We start from the raw sequence: 16,958 nt of genomic DNA on the forward strand, positions 1-16,958 counted from the left end.
CTCCTACTGCTGGCCCGTTTTAATTTCGCAGAGCCTGGAGCTGCACTTGTGATAGACTTGTGTGGGGTGGCTGTTAGTCCAGGACCAACACCTCCTTGAGGTGTTCGCGCAGAGCCCCCAACAATCACAAGCTTTGTTTGCAAGGGCAGACCTATTAAGCCAGTTGTTGATTTGAATGTGTCATAGCTATGGGAATTTAGTATCCTAGAGTTCAAATCCGGGGAAACAGGACATGTAGGTGTTCAAAAGGGACTACCGGTTATAGATCACATATAAATTAGTTGAAAATAAACCACTTACAGGGAATAGTCTATCTGCAAAAGATTCATTGGTTTACGTTTTAGATAATGAATGAGAAGGTTAGTAGTAAGAAGATGCCAAAGAGCAACTGCCTTCTTTAACAAAGGGAGAGGGGAGTAGTTCCTGTGTGGCAAAATACACATTGATTTTGAAAAATTGGTAGATTCCTTTGACTTAAGTAATTTTGCTTCCGTTATCTATTTCTTATTATCTGACCTACTGTTAGTTGCATATAAACAATTCTGTTGGGTTAAGAAATACGAACTCAGGTTTGACAGTATCACTGAGAGTATTCCAAAGTTTTCAATAAGGCAATGCCACAGCAACAACTTCTAGACAAGTTAAGGATCTTGGCAATAACACTTATCTGCAGTATGGGTGCAGCTTTATAAAGGCATTTCAAATGATTAGCTTTCCCTCAACAAGCTTAAATTAGAAGTAGTCTTTTCCCTCTTTTCAGGGTCCCACGTACTTGAGTTTGAGTTTCACATCTTCCATTCCTTGTTTCCTAAGAGTCATTTAGAATCTGGGATAAATCAAAAAGAATATTTTTAACTTGGATGACTCTAATCTTTGCCAGTTGTGGGTTGCCTGTAATAAATACTTTGTTTTAAAATACATATATAGAGAGGATTAGATATATAATCCAAGGAAAAAGTAAAATCTATATGGTAGTCCAGAGCCACATTAGTTTTGTATGTTTTAATTGATTTCAGAGAAAGGAAGGGAAGCGGGGGAGAGAGAGAAACATCAATGATGAGAGCCACTGATCAGCTGCCTCCTGCATACTCCCCACTGGGAATCGAGCCCTGACCAGGAATCTAACCATGACCTCCTGGTTCAGAGGTCAATGCTCAACCACTGAGCATCCCTGCCGGGCTGATGTTTGTTTTTTTTAATGATTACAACTTGATTTCTAGTTACGTGCACTTTTCTACAGGTTCTTTTATGTGAAAGAATTATGAGATGAGATGATACAAGATAATGGCAATAAAAATGTGATTGTATGATTATATAAGATTTCTCTTGTGTAAACGTAGAATCATTAGGGTGCCCTGAGGGGGCTGGTTCTCACCATAATTCTATTCAAGTCAAAATTTTAAATTAGTAAATTCCTCACCCTTTAGGGGAACTGACTCTGATTGGAAGAACAATGAAATTCCCTTAGGTCTGGAAGATAAAATCTTCTGTTACTCTAAACTGGTAGGTAGGGGGTTAAAGATTAAGAACTAATGTTTTTATATGGCATTGAGTCAAGGAATGTCAAACCTGCAAGCCTAGATAGGTTATCATAGCTTAATATATAATGGTTCGTTATATACACTGAACACTGATAAGTGGTGGTCTGTTGCCTACTTCCTCACCCCCTTCCACTCAGTGGGGTTTTTTTGGTTGTTTTTTGTTTTGTTTTGTTTTTTTATATCTTTATTGATTTCAGAGAGAGGAAAGGAGAGGGAGAGAGATAGAAACATCAATGATGAGTCATTGATCGAGCCCACAACCCAGGTATGTGCCCTGGCTAGGAATCGAACCCCGATCACCTGGATCCTAGGTCGACACTCAACCACTGAGCCATGCCTGGCCGGGCTTGTTTTGTTTTTTAAATGAGGTGAGAGGACAACTTTTTTTTTTTAATCCTCCCTGGAGAATTTCCCTCCCCCCCCATTGCTTTTCAGAGAGTGGAAGGGGGAGAGAGAGAGGAAAACATTGATATGAGAGAGACACATCAGTTGGTTACCTCCCACATGTACCCTGACCCAGGTCAGAATTGAGCCTGCAACCAAGGTACACACCCTTGACCAGGAATCAACCCGAGACCCTTCTGTTTGTGGGCTGGTGCTCTAACCATTGAGAGAACCTGCTAGGGTTCAATGGTTAGTTTTGAAACAACAGCAACAAGCTTTGATTGTGGGTTTTTTCCTTTTTGATGAAGGAATATTTTCATTATACATTATCTTCCTAAAACAAGAAATCTAGAAGCTGATATTTCTGTCACTTTTGTATTGTATTTGGTGGTTTGTGTCTTAGGCATAATCTGACCTAAAATATTTAGTCTCAGAGATAACAATGCATGAAAGTTATAATATTATGTATTTCATATAAAAACAAACAGATTATCAATTACTAGACAGTCATGTACTAGATACTTAAATTCAGATATGTTCATCCAGAAGTACAGTGGAACCTCAATTCTCTTGCTTAATTTGTTCCAGAAGGCTGTTCAAGAAGCAATTTGTTAGAAAACCAAATCATTTTTTACCTTTAGAAATAACGTAAATTGAATTAATTCATTCCAGATCCCCAAATGATTCCATTTTAACCTTTCTTACAGGTATTTCTTTTCTAAGCTCAATCGTTGTTCTCACAACTTTCCTTTTCACTTTGCTGCTATCACTAGCCCTCTTAGGATCCTCTTAGGATACATATTTAGTAATAATCAGCAACAAAAGTTAAAAACAAACAAACATGAAAATATTCACAGCACAATTTCCTGAGATGTTAACAAGAGGGTTATCGGTAAACTGACTCATACTCACTCATTGTCTCCTTTGTTTGTTGCCTGAGAGACACTGGATTGATCAAATGGATATCAGCATGAAAGGGTTGTCAGGTTGAGAACAGCAAATGACATTTTTTTCGTGAACAGCTAGGTTGAGAAACAAATTGTTCAAGATAGGAGATATACATATGTAAGGCATTGTTGTAGGCACTAGGAACTCAACCACACTGGACAGGTGTGGTCCCTGCCCTTCACAGAGAGGCAATGTAGCCAACTGCTTCAAGAACACAGACTTCTCTATGCTTCCATTTCCTTCTTTGTGAATTGGGACGATGATAGCACCTACCTCATAGAGTTGTAGTAGGAATTAAATGCATTAATATTTGTGAGATGCTTAGAACAGTACCTGGATATATGCATACCCATGACCCTCCATCCCACTCCTGGGTAGATACTCAACAAAAATACATACAATACGTTTATTGGGAAAAGTACATAATAGAGATATACATTAAGCACTTCCCATAATATCAAAATAACTGTTAAAATGGAATGATTTAGATCCTATACCTGACCCAGTGATACTTTGTGGTGCTTTGGGGCCGCCCACCTCTACTGAGGCAGTATTTATGGTATCTTCCTCTGTCAGAAAACAGAGAATAGCAATTTATTTACAAAATTCTAATCTTTTGCAATTGAAGATTGTGTGAAAAACTAGCAAGGCTGGGTTCCATGATCAAAACTGTAACCTTGAAGACAAGAACATTTTCCATCTATAACTGAACTTTTAAATGGCCATGTAAAAGTTTTGACCACCTTCAGAATCTTAGAAGTAATCTGCCTTAAAAGTCACAAGCCAGTACGTACAGTGTATGCTCTATTTGGGAGTATGATAGCACTTTTAGACCCAGTTTGGTAACATCTTTCATTGTTACATTTTAATGCTCGACAAAGAGCTCTTGTACTTGTTTTCTTATGTGATCCTAATTGTAAATAAAAATGATCCTTATTGCAATACATATAAAAGAGTAAGGATAAGTGGTTTTAGCAACTGTCACATTCAGATACTACAGCAGACAGGTGATAAACATTTTAAGAAACTGATGGTACTTAGCCCAGAAAATGTTACATGGATGTATTCTTGTGTACCAGTATATATAAAGGATGTTTACAAGTCAGCTGTTTGTAATTTGGGGAAACCTCCTCCTCAGATACATATTGCTGTGTTAAAGTATAACAGTGCTATGGTAGTATTCTTTTATGCCAACTCCTATTCCCTGGGACATCAAAACCAATTTTTTTATTATTTTTGTTTATTGATTTTAGAGAGAGAGAGAGAAACATCAATTTATTGTTCCACCTATTCACGCATTCACTGGTTGCTTCCTATATGCGCCCTGACCAGGGGATGGAACTTGCAATTACGGTGAATGGGAACAATGCTCCAACCAACTGAGCTACCCAGCTATGGTCGGGACACTTTTGTTTTTTTAAAAACATTCTATGTACAGATGTCTATGTAGTTGCTTGTAATGATTATTGTAAAACTAGGCAATGGTTTGTATATATGTGTGTGTGTGTGTGTATTTATATATAAATTTTAATCCTCACCTGAGGATACTTTTTCCATTGCTTTTCAGAGAGAGTGGAAGGGGGAGAGAGAGAAACATTGATGTGAGAGAGACACATTGATTGGTTGCCTTTCTGCACTCTTCCCTACCTGGCCCAGGTATCGAGCCTGCAACCGAGGTACATGCCCTTGGCTGGAATCGAACGCCAGGACCCTTTAGTCCACAGGCCGACACTCTGACCACTGAGCCAAACGGGGTAGGGCTGGTTTGTATTAATAGACCAGTGAGGCAAAAGGTGGTTAGGGTCACATAAATATATACAGCAGTAGGTATGTGAAGATTTACCTAAGGATAGGACCAGATTTTTTTTTAAATAAATATATCTTTATTGATTTCAGAGAGAGGAAGGGAGAGGAAGAGAGAGAGAGAGAAACATCAATGATGAGAGAGTCATTGATCAGCTGCCTCCTGCACACCCCCGACTGGGGATTGAGCCCTCAACCCAGACATGTGCCCTGACTGGGAATCGAACGGTGATCGCCTGGATCCTAGGTTGATGCTTGACCGCTGAGCTACTCCCAGCTGGGCAGGACCAGATCTTATTCAGGACATGTTTGCACAGTGACACTGGGATGAAGTTTAGCTTCTTTAGCAATATCAAGACCTTAAATGACAGGTCATTCTCTGGAGTCACATAGGGCCACCTAATAAACTTTTTTTCTTTTTAATTTATTGATTTGAGAGAGAGAAGAAGGGAGAGAAAGAAAACACCAATTTGTTTTGTTGTTCCACTTACATATACATTCACTGGTTGTTTCCTATATGTGCCCCAACCAGGGATCGAACCCACAACATTGGTATATGGGGATGATGCTCTAACCAATGGAGCTACCCTGCCAGGCCTAGCTGCTTTTTTTTTTTTTTTTTAAATATATCTTTATTGATTTCAGAGAGAGAGAAACATCAATGATAAGAGTCATTCATCGGCTGCCTCCTGCACACCCCCCATGGAGATCGAGCCCGAAACCCAGGCCTGTGCCCTGAGTGGGAATTGAACCACAGTCTCCTGGATCATAGGTGGATACTCATCCCCTGAGCCACACTGGCTGGGCTTTTTTTTTTTTTAAGATAATTGTAGATTCATATGTAGTTCTAAGAAATAACAGATTGAACCCACAACATTGGCCAGTTTTCTCCAATGGTAACATTCTGTACAACTGTAATATATACTATTACATCAAGAAGTTTGACATTGATAAACTCTGGCCGGGTTGCTCAGCTAGTTAGAGCATTGTCCCAATACGCCAAGGTTGCAGATTTGATCCCTGGTCAGGGCACATACAAAAAGCAACCAAGGAACACATAAATAAGTGGAACAGCAAATTGATGTTTCTCTGTGCCTAAAATCCTTGCCTATTTAATTTTTTTAATATATATTTACATGCTAGGATCCTAATGGGTTTATACCTTTGTTTTTATTTTCATGTGAAAGCTTAAATTAACATAAAATAATTACATTGGGGGTTAGGGCTTACTGAATTGAGGTCACACAATTCAGAGCAACATCTTACAATAACATGTATGTTGTCACACACAAAAAAACAAAGAATATTGTTTTACCTGTGCCAGGACTTTGTTTTATCTCTCTCTCTTAGTTCTGACAGATTACTGAGCAAATCATCCTCAGCTGCATCTCCAGCAATGGCTGTATAAACATGATGAGATACACAATGGTTTGTTTTCTTTATTCACTCTTAGAATTGTATTTTAAACTCTGTTATTTTTCTCTTTTAGAGTGAACCTGGTACTAAATACTGTGGTGGTTTTTGCTTTTCTGTAGTTTAGTTCCCCACCCGTAAACATCTTTTAGTCTTAGGTCACTATAGCTATCTGGTGTTAGAGTCACTAAGTAGATCTTCTGACATGTAACTGATGAAGTCATCTTCAGCTGCATCTCCAGCAATTACTCTAGGAACATAATCTGTTGGGCTGCTTTATGTCTAGTTCTTTTAATTTTATTGGGGCAGATGTATACGTTCTCTAGAAGACCAGTATCTTTCTTGTCTACCAGTGAAACATTTTAGGACTTCCCACCACTATTATTCAATCCTAATTCTCTACCATTCCCCTTTCTTTCCCCTAGACAAACACTCATATTCTGAGAATTAGGACTGCATCATTTAAGGCAGGTGTTGAGATCTAGAAACATTACAGTTAGTAGAGGTCTTTAAGACTATCTTGTCCAGTTCTCCATTTCACATTCAGGTCTAGGGGAGAAACTTTGTTGATTCAACATTCCAGAGAGACTGAGTTAGAATTTGGATTTCCTGACTCCTGGTCTAGAAGTCATCCAGTGTATTTCATGCTTTTCTGTCTTTATATGCATTGCACCTAAGTCCTTTGGGTTAAACTCATTTTAAAGAACTTTATGATGTGTCCCAGAAGAGATTACATTTCAAAAACATTCTTAGAGATTTTATACTTTTCTAAATTCTTCAGTGCCTTTTTCTGTTTACTCACAGTTTTACTACAATTGGTATGAAGACTTGTTTAAATCTCTGCAATCTAGAGTTGCATTTTTGCTTTATTAAAATTGGTCTATCTTGAAACTCCACTCTGGAAATCCAGTTTTATTTCCTCCTTTTTTATAACTTTTGTACAATTTTTTATGTTCTGGAGGAGATCAATAATATCAAATAAATCTGTTTCATGATAAATTCAGCATTAGATTATTGAATAGCATTTAATGAAACCTATTTAACTTAGACTATACTAATGTCACGCTACTGGACATTTTTATATGGTGCAGCACGATATTAAGATTACTTTTCTTTGCCTTCCTACCTTTCTGGTTATCTTCTGTTCTTTCATTGTTACATTTGGAGGCTTGTTTTCCAGCATGGGATTCCTATTCTTAGAATGTTTCTGTTCTTTTTGTCTCAGAATAGCATCCAATTCAGTAAAAAAATTCATATTCTTAGTTACGCCTAGTTCTTGAGCTGTCCTTACAGTCTTGTGTTCATGTTGTAAGTTTTTGTACTTTGTTCTGCACTGCTTCCAGTCTCTCTCAATTCCAGAGTTCTGAAGCTTGGCAGCAATTTGTTCAAATACCCTTTTACTTCTCACTGTTCCCTCTAGTTGCTGTATGCTTTTATCAGAGCAGATGAAACTTCTGCTACTGTTCAGTGTTTTCCTCCTTCATTCGCTACAGTTAGAATAAAAGGGGGTTCCATTATTGATGTAGTTAACCTATGTTAGGTGGGGAGACAAAGAGATATACATGGGTTGCTTACAAGTAGTCACATTTTGAACAGCTTTCTTCTTTATCATTTTTCTTCTATCCCACTCCTTCAGTATGTAGGGGTATATGTTAGTATATAGTGAAAGTTGAATATATAATTTGGTAATATTTCCGTGGAGAAAGCAATATAATTAAGTAAGAAGGTGGCTCATCAAGACAGTTTTTGTTTTGTGATAGGACAGGTGGGAGCAGTTTACATTTTCTCCTTTTTCTTTATCTAATGATTTCCAGTGCCTACATATCACAATCTCTTCGGGAGTTTTTTAAAATGACTACTTGAGTGCCACCCCCACCCCACTGTTCATTCCCAAATTGCAATTCTAGTGTGCAGTCAGGGTTGGGAACCAGCACTAGTCATAAGTGAAGGATTCTGATGAACCGCATTACAACAATTGGTGCATTTTTACTCCTTGTGGGAAAAAAAGATGTCCCATTGGCCAAACCAAATGCCATTTTAAATGAAGTACTATGATCTTTTAATGCAAAGAAATGTGCCAGAAATGCCTTGTTCCTATGCAGAATGTCTCCACTTGTTATAAATCCTTTATAACATTGTGCCTTCCTGTTAGATTTCTAGCACAGTTTTGCAACTCATTTTATAATGACATTACTTGACATTATATTGGTTATTTTAACAACCATATTATCTTGTGTTTTCTTTAGGTTTCATGTTCATGTTTAATAAAAGGGTAGTTCAGACCCGAGAATATAAGTCATTAAAAGACACTTTATAGCATTATCCTGAGGTAGGGAGTTCTTATTTGTGGTTTATTTAATGTCTTTGTTTTGAAATGCTTTTTAGTATTTTGCCTTATTTGGTTTAACCCTCAGTAAGAATTTAGAAGCAAAAAGGGGATTTATGGTGATTTTAATTGGGTGAATAAAACCATCCTTGCCCTCGTTATGAATTTGATATTTACTTTTAAATGTAAAATTATGTTTGTATCTTAGACTCCCCAGAATGCTAAGTGATTTGCTCATTAAATATTAAGCAGCTATTACATGTAATTTTGGCCATCAAATTTCTTACTATATTTGAAGAATAAAGGTTGGACATTAGAAGGCTAATCTTTCTAGACAATTTACATTTTGTTAAAGAAATCATTTGTTCTAAAAATGATTTTTTTTTTTGGTATAGACTGATAAAAAAGAGAGAAACTAATTCTAAGTGTTTGTTTTTGGCTCATTATACTATACCTAGTTCTAGTAGTCTGACATGAGAAACCCAAAGTAAAGGATTTCCTGAGATGTCCTCCTTATCTTCTAATGTAACTGACATATTGCCTGGAAAGAGAACAGAATTCCTTTTAGAATAAGGAAAATAAAAATCAGATTAACATAACTGGTAATGCTAGTAGCTTGAGCTGAATTTGATCATATTCATGAAGCATTATAGATCTGTGAGAGACATGTTTTGTAACAAAGTGGTATAATATGGTTTAAAGAAAAATCTAATTCCTTTCATCCCATTTGACATGGTTTATTTTGAATTTCTACTAGAATTGTTTGCCAATTTTGCAAGTTTCTAGAGATGGTTATAGTTTTCAAAGTAAATTACATTTTTAAATGAAATCTTTTATATTTGTATTTTAGTGCTTTAACATAGTAGGCACTTGTTAAATGATACAATATAAAAGATAATCAGAAAAATCTCATTTTATTGGCATATATGGTCAAATATTTTATGTAATTAGTTTATTAATATATACTTAACTTTCCAGAAATTAATCTGAGTTATGCTTAAATGGACCAAGGAATATGTCATTTAAAAGAACCATGCCAACCTTGAAAAATGAAGTCTCTCCTTGATTTCCTTGTTTTATGGTTTGGGTGCTTTTTTAAAAAAAAATATGTTTTTAGTGACTTTAGAAAGAGAGGAAGGGAGAGGGATAGAGAGATAGAAACAGTGACATCGATCTGCTACCTCTTGCAGGCCCCCTGTTGGGGATCAAGCCTACAGCTGGGGCATTTGCCCAGATCAGGAATCAAACCAGCAACCTCTTGGTTCATGGATCGACGCTCAACCACTGAGCCACGCTGACTGGGCTGGCTTGGGTGTTTTTATTACATGTTTTCATAAAATGAGGCATAGGCTTTTTAAAAAGTAATTAAATGAGGTAATATTGAGAAAAAAATTAAATATACTTCAAAGGAACCCAACATACAGAATTTGGAATTCAGTTGGCACAGAGGTTGAAGATGATCTTAATTAGAATGATGTTGCATACTGATCAGGAGGTAGTTAAGAACATTTTGATTGCTCTTCGTAATTTCTGAATTAAAGATTTAGTCACTTTATTTTATATTGTTCTCATGTATATTTTTCCAGTTTTATTTACTGCATAACAGAAATGGCATTATCTTTTACATTAGATCAAATGTTAGGTGTGGTTTTAATGACATAAACATTCATTTAAAATGATTCATCATTATCTTTAGAGACACTCCATTAAAGAATAAAAAGAGGAATGCTGTTTATCATCTTAAGTCTTAAGGATTATATTACGGATTTCTATATTAAAATAGAAAAACAAATGAAAAATAAGGGAAGTACCACTGTTTTCAAATGGCACAATGATTAAACTCTCAAAATCAAAGACTTTAAACTAGGTTTAATAATTATTTGAGCCTAAATTGGAGTTAGGGAATGGTTTGGATTTAGTTGAGAACATGGAAAATAAAATTCTGAAATTACATAAAAATTCTCTTTAGGGAGAATTGTGTAAAGTAACATGTACCCAGATAATTTAACACCTGAGCTTGATGATGGTAAGGTAGGGTTTGCTATTACTGGTTTAGGGCCTAGTTTTATGTCAGTTGAAAAGGGCTTGGAACTGAACATACAGGTGGGGGGCGAAAAAGAAAAGCTCTCCCCCAAACTTCTTCAGGGGTCTTTTTTTCTCTTAAGTTGATCACTTCTAGAATGAATTCCAAAATTGTATGCAGGGGGCCCCATGCTTTGAAGATCTTAAAGTGAAACTCTTCAATCATTACTCCTGATGCATTTATATAAGGTAAGAGGAGGGAGCGAGAGTGGAAACTTGGTCATTGGAGGAATGTGGCAGCTGTAGCCAAAGGTATTCTGAGGCTGAGGGTGATTATAATTTCCACAGCATGAAGCCTCTTAGAATTTATGTTAGGGTACTTTGCCAAAGCTCAGCCAGGCTACCTGTTGCCTTAGCAGAGGGTTCCAGATTCTCTGTACCACTTACATGAGGTTGATCCCAACAGTGGAAAGAGCACATTTTCTCTCCTTCTTCAGTTTACCATACACTAATAAAAATTTTGCTGGTTCTGCCGTAAAAAAACCAGAAGACATTAAAATGAATCAGATCTGGAAAAAGGATGGCTTTCTAAGCCTTCGAAAAGGAAATATTTGATCACATTAAAAAACTTTTGAGTTCTGTAGGTCACATAAAAATCAGCCAAAATTGTAAGGCAAAGGAGATTGTGCAAATTTCTTATATCCCAATTGACATAAACAGTTTGGAAAAGTGAGTATATAGAAAAATGTTCCCTATCGCTAGTAGTTAAATAAATACAAATTTAAAAGTTACTGATTTTATATACCATTACAAACCATTATTTATTAAATTTGCAAAGCCTCCCCCCACCCAACACCACCCCTACAATTCTTTCGGAAAGCAGTTACTTTAGCAATAGGTTTCAAAGTAATCATACCTCTCCGCTATGCCTTGTCTACTAATTTCCCTTCTGATAGCCTCTCCTAAAGTATGTTAAATATGGACAAAATATATTGATTGTAGCATCATTTGTATAAGGGTGCAGTGACCTAAACTCTGTTATATGTACTCAATTAGATATTATGGAACCATAAGTAACATTTAATCATAAATTATGATTCTGGGTATAACTTAAAGGTTACTTTAAATGTAAACAGTGCTAACTAACATGCTTATAATTTTATAACTTAAAATTTTAAAGTTAGCAACCAGTAGCATTGTGGGAGATGTGTGGAAAGGACCTGAAAACTAGGAAGACCAGTTAAGAGGTTATCTTAATATTCCATGCAATAGGTGGTGAAGTTCTGGATGGTGGTAATGAGAATAAAGCAGGAAAGAAAATTTATAAGGCATGTCAGAGTTTTTTCAAGACTCAGTGACTCGCCCAGCTGGCGAGCATCAGTGGTTGTGCATCAACCTGCAATCCAGGCGATCGGGGTTTGATTCCCGGTCAGGGTACATGCCTGGGTTGCGGGCTTGATCAATGACTCTCTCATCATTGATGTTTCTCTCTCTCTCCCTCTCCTTTCCTTTCTCTGAAATCAATAAAGATATATTAAAAAAAACAACTCAGTGACTGACCAAAGGTCAAAGATATCTCACATATTTCTATTTTAGTGATCGGAAATACAGTGATACTAAGGTGGAAACAATTTGTAGGAGGATCAGTTTTGATGGGGGAACAGAGTTTGGTTTTTAAATTAGTGGTTTGAGATACCTTACACATACATGGCTAAGTTGTAATTATGAGCTCTGTGCTATGAGTGAAACTGGGAAGTTTGGGGCAATGGGGATCTCTGAAAGGACTAGACAAAGATCCTGTTAAGTGGAGCTATTAGCATCCACATCTTCAGTAGACCAACCTCTTGTTAAAATCAAGGCCTTTTAGAATGAGTGACTTACTTAACATTAATCCATATCGAAAGCATTTAAATGATGAAAAGTGCAAGGTGATTAACTGAGTAATGTAATTGCTGTTTAACATGGTAATGACTGCAAAGCTTTCTCAGAATTTGGTATAGTATCAGAAATATAAGGGAGTATGTAAGTTGGGTGGATTTTTTTTAACCAAATGATTTATTAATAAGCTTTAAACAGGATGTTCAGATAATCCAAATTAACCCAATTGCAATCTTATCATTTTAACCCCCTTCTCATTTGGTAACTTTATTATACCACTTACCATTTTCTCTTGGGTGTTACATTTTATTCATGGTTCCCTCCTGTGGTTAGACTGAATGCATGTGGCTCAATGGTATACACATATAGTGGGTATTACAGATTTTGAATTGAACAATTCTCTTAAGAGTAGCATCTGTAAGACTTTGACCAAGAAGTCTCATTACTGCTTTTGATTTCCCCACTTTGCCTAGTGATGTATTTGGCTTCTGCAGACAGTGAACAATTTCTATGTAAATAGTGTTAGACTTAACACAGCAGGTCAAGAACCTTATTTTAATACCTAAATAATTTAATCTATCAAATCTCTTTTTGTTTTACTTATTGTTAAAATGGAGCTGTTCTTCCAAACAAGTAATGAAGTTATCAGTTCCTGGTATTTTAGTGCTTTTATTTATAAATTTAGGAAAATGGGAATGTTAATATAAAGCAGAAAATCCTGTCTTGTTTGGAGCTGTGGAAAAACAATAGTTGAGCAATATATTGGGTCTTGTTTTTTGCCACTCTTATTGATTAAAACCTAAAATATTTTCAGACACCAACCTATTTTCCAAAAACAAATCAGATGTACATAAGGATCAGTTGGCACTAGCAGTTAGTGTCATTTTAATGAGTGTTTTTTTCTCTATTTTACAGACTTAAAAAGTGGTGGTATTTAACATCTTTTTCAAATTAACTTTTACCTTGTGAAAAACAGCATAACAGGTCAGTTGTTTTAATCAACTTTGATATTTCAGTCTATATCATGGACTCAGAAGTCCTGTACTTTTACAGTTGGTTAAGTAAAAACAAAAGAATGGTACTGTTACCAGGATCCCCAGTGGGGCTCGGGCTGCTTGTCACTGTATCCAATTCAACAGAGGCAGGGGTGAATCATATAAGGCATTTATTGATACGAAACAAGACGACAGGGAGCATATGAGCATCCAAAACCTGTCTTAAGAAGTGGCCTGAGGGATCGGGTTATATGGGGCAAACTGAGGCTGGGATGGAATGCAGCTACGTGCAGTCCTGGAAGTCATTCTTCTGATCTTGGTCGCCTGGCGATGTCTCGATAAGGTGATACCTTGACTCATTGTTAGGTCAGCCCGCCATGCATCTTGGTCTTGGACATGCATCTTCGTCTCGATAAGGTGATATCTTAACCCATTCACAGCTGGACCACCTCCTTAATTGCTTCAGTCAGGGATCAAGGGGAGTGCAGGGTGCAAAGGCCTAGGAGAAAGAAGCCTAAGGAAAACACCTCTTAAATCCCTGCTTACATAAGGATATGTGTTCTACAGTTTTATAAGTAATATAATTATATTTCAGATTAATTCAGGTGCTCAGTCTTTGGAAATTATAAGTGCCCTATCACTTCCTCCTCTGATTAGGTAAATTCGTTGATAGCTATCAACCTTACACTATACTAAATCTTACTCTTAAATCTATCATTTTGCTGCAATGCTAAAATCTTTGCTTCTGCCACACGGCGATTACCTCTTCTAGGTCTTATGAATTGACATGCACTAGAAAAGAGGGGTATACACTGAATACAACAAGAAGATATTAGACAAATCATAATAAAGAACAAAAAATGAGGAAGGCTTCCTTTATGCCAGCCCAGCTGGGTAGCCAAGAAGTAAGAGCAGCAAATTCCTTAGTAAAGAAGACTTCTCTTTGTTTAACATGGGAAAGAGTATCTTGGACTTTCTGTAACTTATGCTCTGTGAGTTCAGAGTTATCAGTTAGATTAATATTACCCTTAAAATCTTCACACCCTGGATTGTGTCTGAGTAATAAGTGATCAAAAGCAGCTTGATTTTCTAGGATGGCTTCTCTTACTTGCCCTAGTTCCTGACCTATAGCTGCTATAGCTTGGGAGGTAGAATTCAGAGCTTTTACCATAGCACAGACCAAATTAGTTACTTCAGCATTTGATAATCCTACCGTCACTGGGGTGACAAATACAGCCATAGAGATATATTCAGCCTGGCTAAACAGATGGACTTCACCATTGCAGTTTTCATCTCGAATGAGCTCAGGGCGCACTCACTGAGGATGAGGCTTCTGTGGCAATATTACAAGTCAGTTGTCCAATTGTGCAACGGCCTCCAGCACTAGTCATAGGTACATAAGAAAATGCTTTTAAACCACAGAGCAGGAACCAACCAGAGGGAAGGCGAACATGCCCATATAGAAGAATTTTCTTTTGAACAGTTCAGTTGCTGCTGATTCTTCAAAGACAAAGAGTTTCCTGGACATCCTGTAAAGTATGCACATTCTCTTATGGAAACACACACACACACACTCACACACACACACTACTTTAATAGAAAACATAGTACGATCCCTTTCAACAACAGGGCAATTGGTAGCATCTGGTTCCAATGCAGATGAGTCTCCTGGCATAGTTTTGGATCTCAACCTTTCCTGAGGCCTAGATATTATCTCTACTGAGGAAAGGTCAGGGAGTCCAAACCACATGACCAGTGATATGCTAAGATACGCCATCCTGGTGGGGAGGTCCCACCCTACCCTGCAATTGTTCCTTGCTAGGCACCTGGGGCTTTCCACCCTGACGACCTTCTGTACCTGGCCTCTTGTCCTTGCTGTGCTCATGTCTGCCTGCCTACTACATCCCCCTCAAGGATCTTGGCTCTGCATTATTTCAGAGAAGAGGGGCTTAGAGTCTCTTGTAGCTACTTCCTGCTGAAAGGGGGTGACGTTTTCCTTCAGATCCTTGCTCTCTGTGAGAGGGACAGTGAGGCCTGGGCACAAAAGGAGGTGGCGGTGGTACCTAGAGGTGGTTTTCCCTGAGTATGAGTAGGGCTTGTAACCTGGTGGAGACAAACTGTTATAAATTTTAGTATTATTGGGGCAAAGCTAGAACGACAAGAACTATGACAAATGGTCTGGTGGAAGGAAAATCAAAACAAAACAAAAATTCAGTTTTAATATTTCCCTATTGAAACTATTTTTCCCCCTAAAATCACTCTCATTTTATTAAAGAGCAGAATTAAGACCAATCTCTTTACTGTATTACTCAGTTTCAATTTGGCCTGATTGTTTGTATGAACCCAATAAGAATAGCACTTGACCATATAGGCTTTTTAAAATGTGCTTTGCTGGAATCTCATGATTGAGCTTTAATTATTCCCTCAAGGCAAAGAAGCCAAGCTACCTAGTTGCCATCAGGTTTTGCCTGCAATACCTATAGACTTGGGTGAATTCTTCAAGTTTTTGAGGTCCCCCAAGTGTCCTGAGGTTCTTTCCTTGCCATCTCCCAGGAAAGCAACCTTCTTCCCTTACCTGGAAAGACTGCCACGAACCATATGACCAATCAAGGTGTACCAGGCTTACTCCAAGGTGCTCCTATTGGCTTCAGAGTCAGCCTTCATTTTCTTGAGGCTTTCTGGTGACATCCAGAGATTTTAAAGCCAGTTATTATTTCCCAAGGCATTTTCTTGGCAAATTTTGTAACTCCCAAACCTCAAGTGGCCTTAAAGTGAAAATACCGTTTTTCCCTTCTTTACAGAGTGGTTGTGCCCCCCGCCCCCCGCCTGAGGGCATTCCCACACCTCTGACCCTTCTGGGAGAAAACTTAGGGGGTTTAAAAAGATTTCCCATATTTTTTCTTTCTGAGTAGAATATAATACTATACAATCTTGTACATAAGAAGAGATCATATCCTATTTTAAAACAAACAAAACTCTTGAAGTAAATGAGTACTCTCAAAAGGAGGGACTGGGACAGTAGCCTTAGCATCTTTATCTCACACTAACCCAGCAGAGCAGAAGACCTTTCATCTAAGCTGCGGCGCAAAGCCCAAACAGCAGACAGGATTCCCAGTGAACACAAACAACATAGAGCAAACCAAGTCCCTAAAAAGACAAAGTCACATTGCGGACAGACAGACAAAACTCAAACTAGTTAAGCATTTCAGGCCGCTGATGCCTTGAGAGCAGAGCGGCAAGTTCCTGTAATCCCCTCCTCCTCCCCAGCTGGGTTCAGCTGGGGACTCCGGCAATGTGGAATATGCTCCCATCTTTAAACAAATTTTAAGCAAGATTATAGGCAAGGTTACACGAGGCAAAAACTACCCTAATATATAATATTTACAAATGCTCACGACAGACAGCATACAACAGACAACCACTTGTGGCCTACCGTGCACAGCCAGACAGAACACCAGACCCAGTACCCTGCACCACACAGGGCTATGTCTAGACCCTAAGCTGATCAGGCTTGGGTACAGAGACCAGGCAAGGACCAAGAGAGGCTGCTTGCAACCAGGAGCTGGCCAAGCTCACCCCAGACGGGACTACAGACAGATACCCCTCCTTACAGGGCACAGAAGCGTTAAGTCAACCAGAATGTGGCCC

The 16,958-nt window shown here is 37.8% G+C and overlaps 1 protein-coding gene across 2 annotated transcripts in view; it reads left to right on the plus strand.

Annotated features, from left to right (window-relative positions):
* The window catches only part of PPAT (phosphoribosyl pyrophosphate amidotransferase), a 33,620-nt gene that overhangs the window by 405 nt on the left and 16,257 nt on the right, over positions 1 to 16,958 (plus strand). The window lies entirely within an intron of this gene.

This window comes from Miniopterus natalensis, chromosome 1, assembly GCF_054644295.1.
Source record: "Miniopterus natalensis isolate mMinNat1 chromosome 1, mMinNat1.hap1, whole genome shotgun sequence".
In the NCBI taxonomy this organism is placed as follows: Eukaryota; Metazoa; Chordata; class Mammalia; order Chiroptera; family Miniopteridae; genus Miniopterus; species Miniopterus natalensis.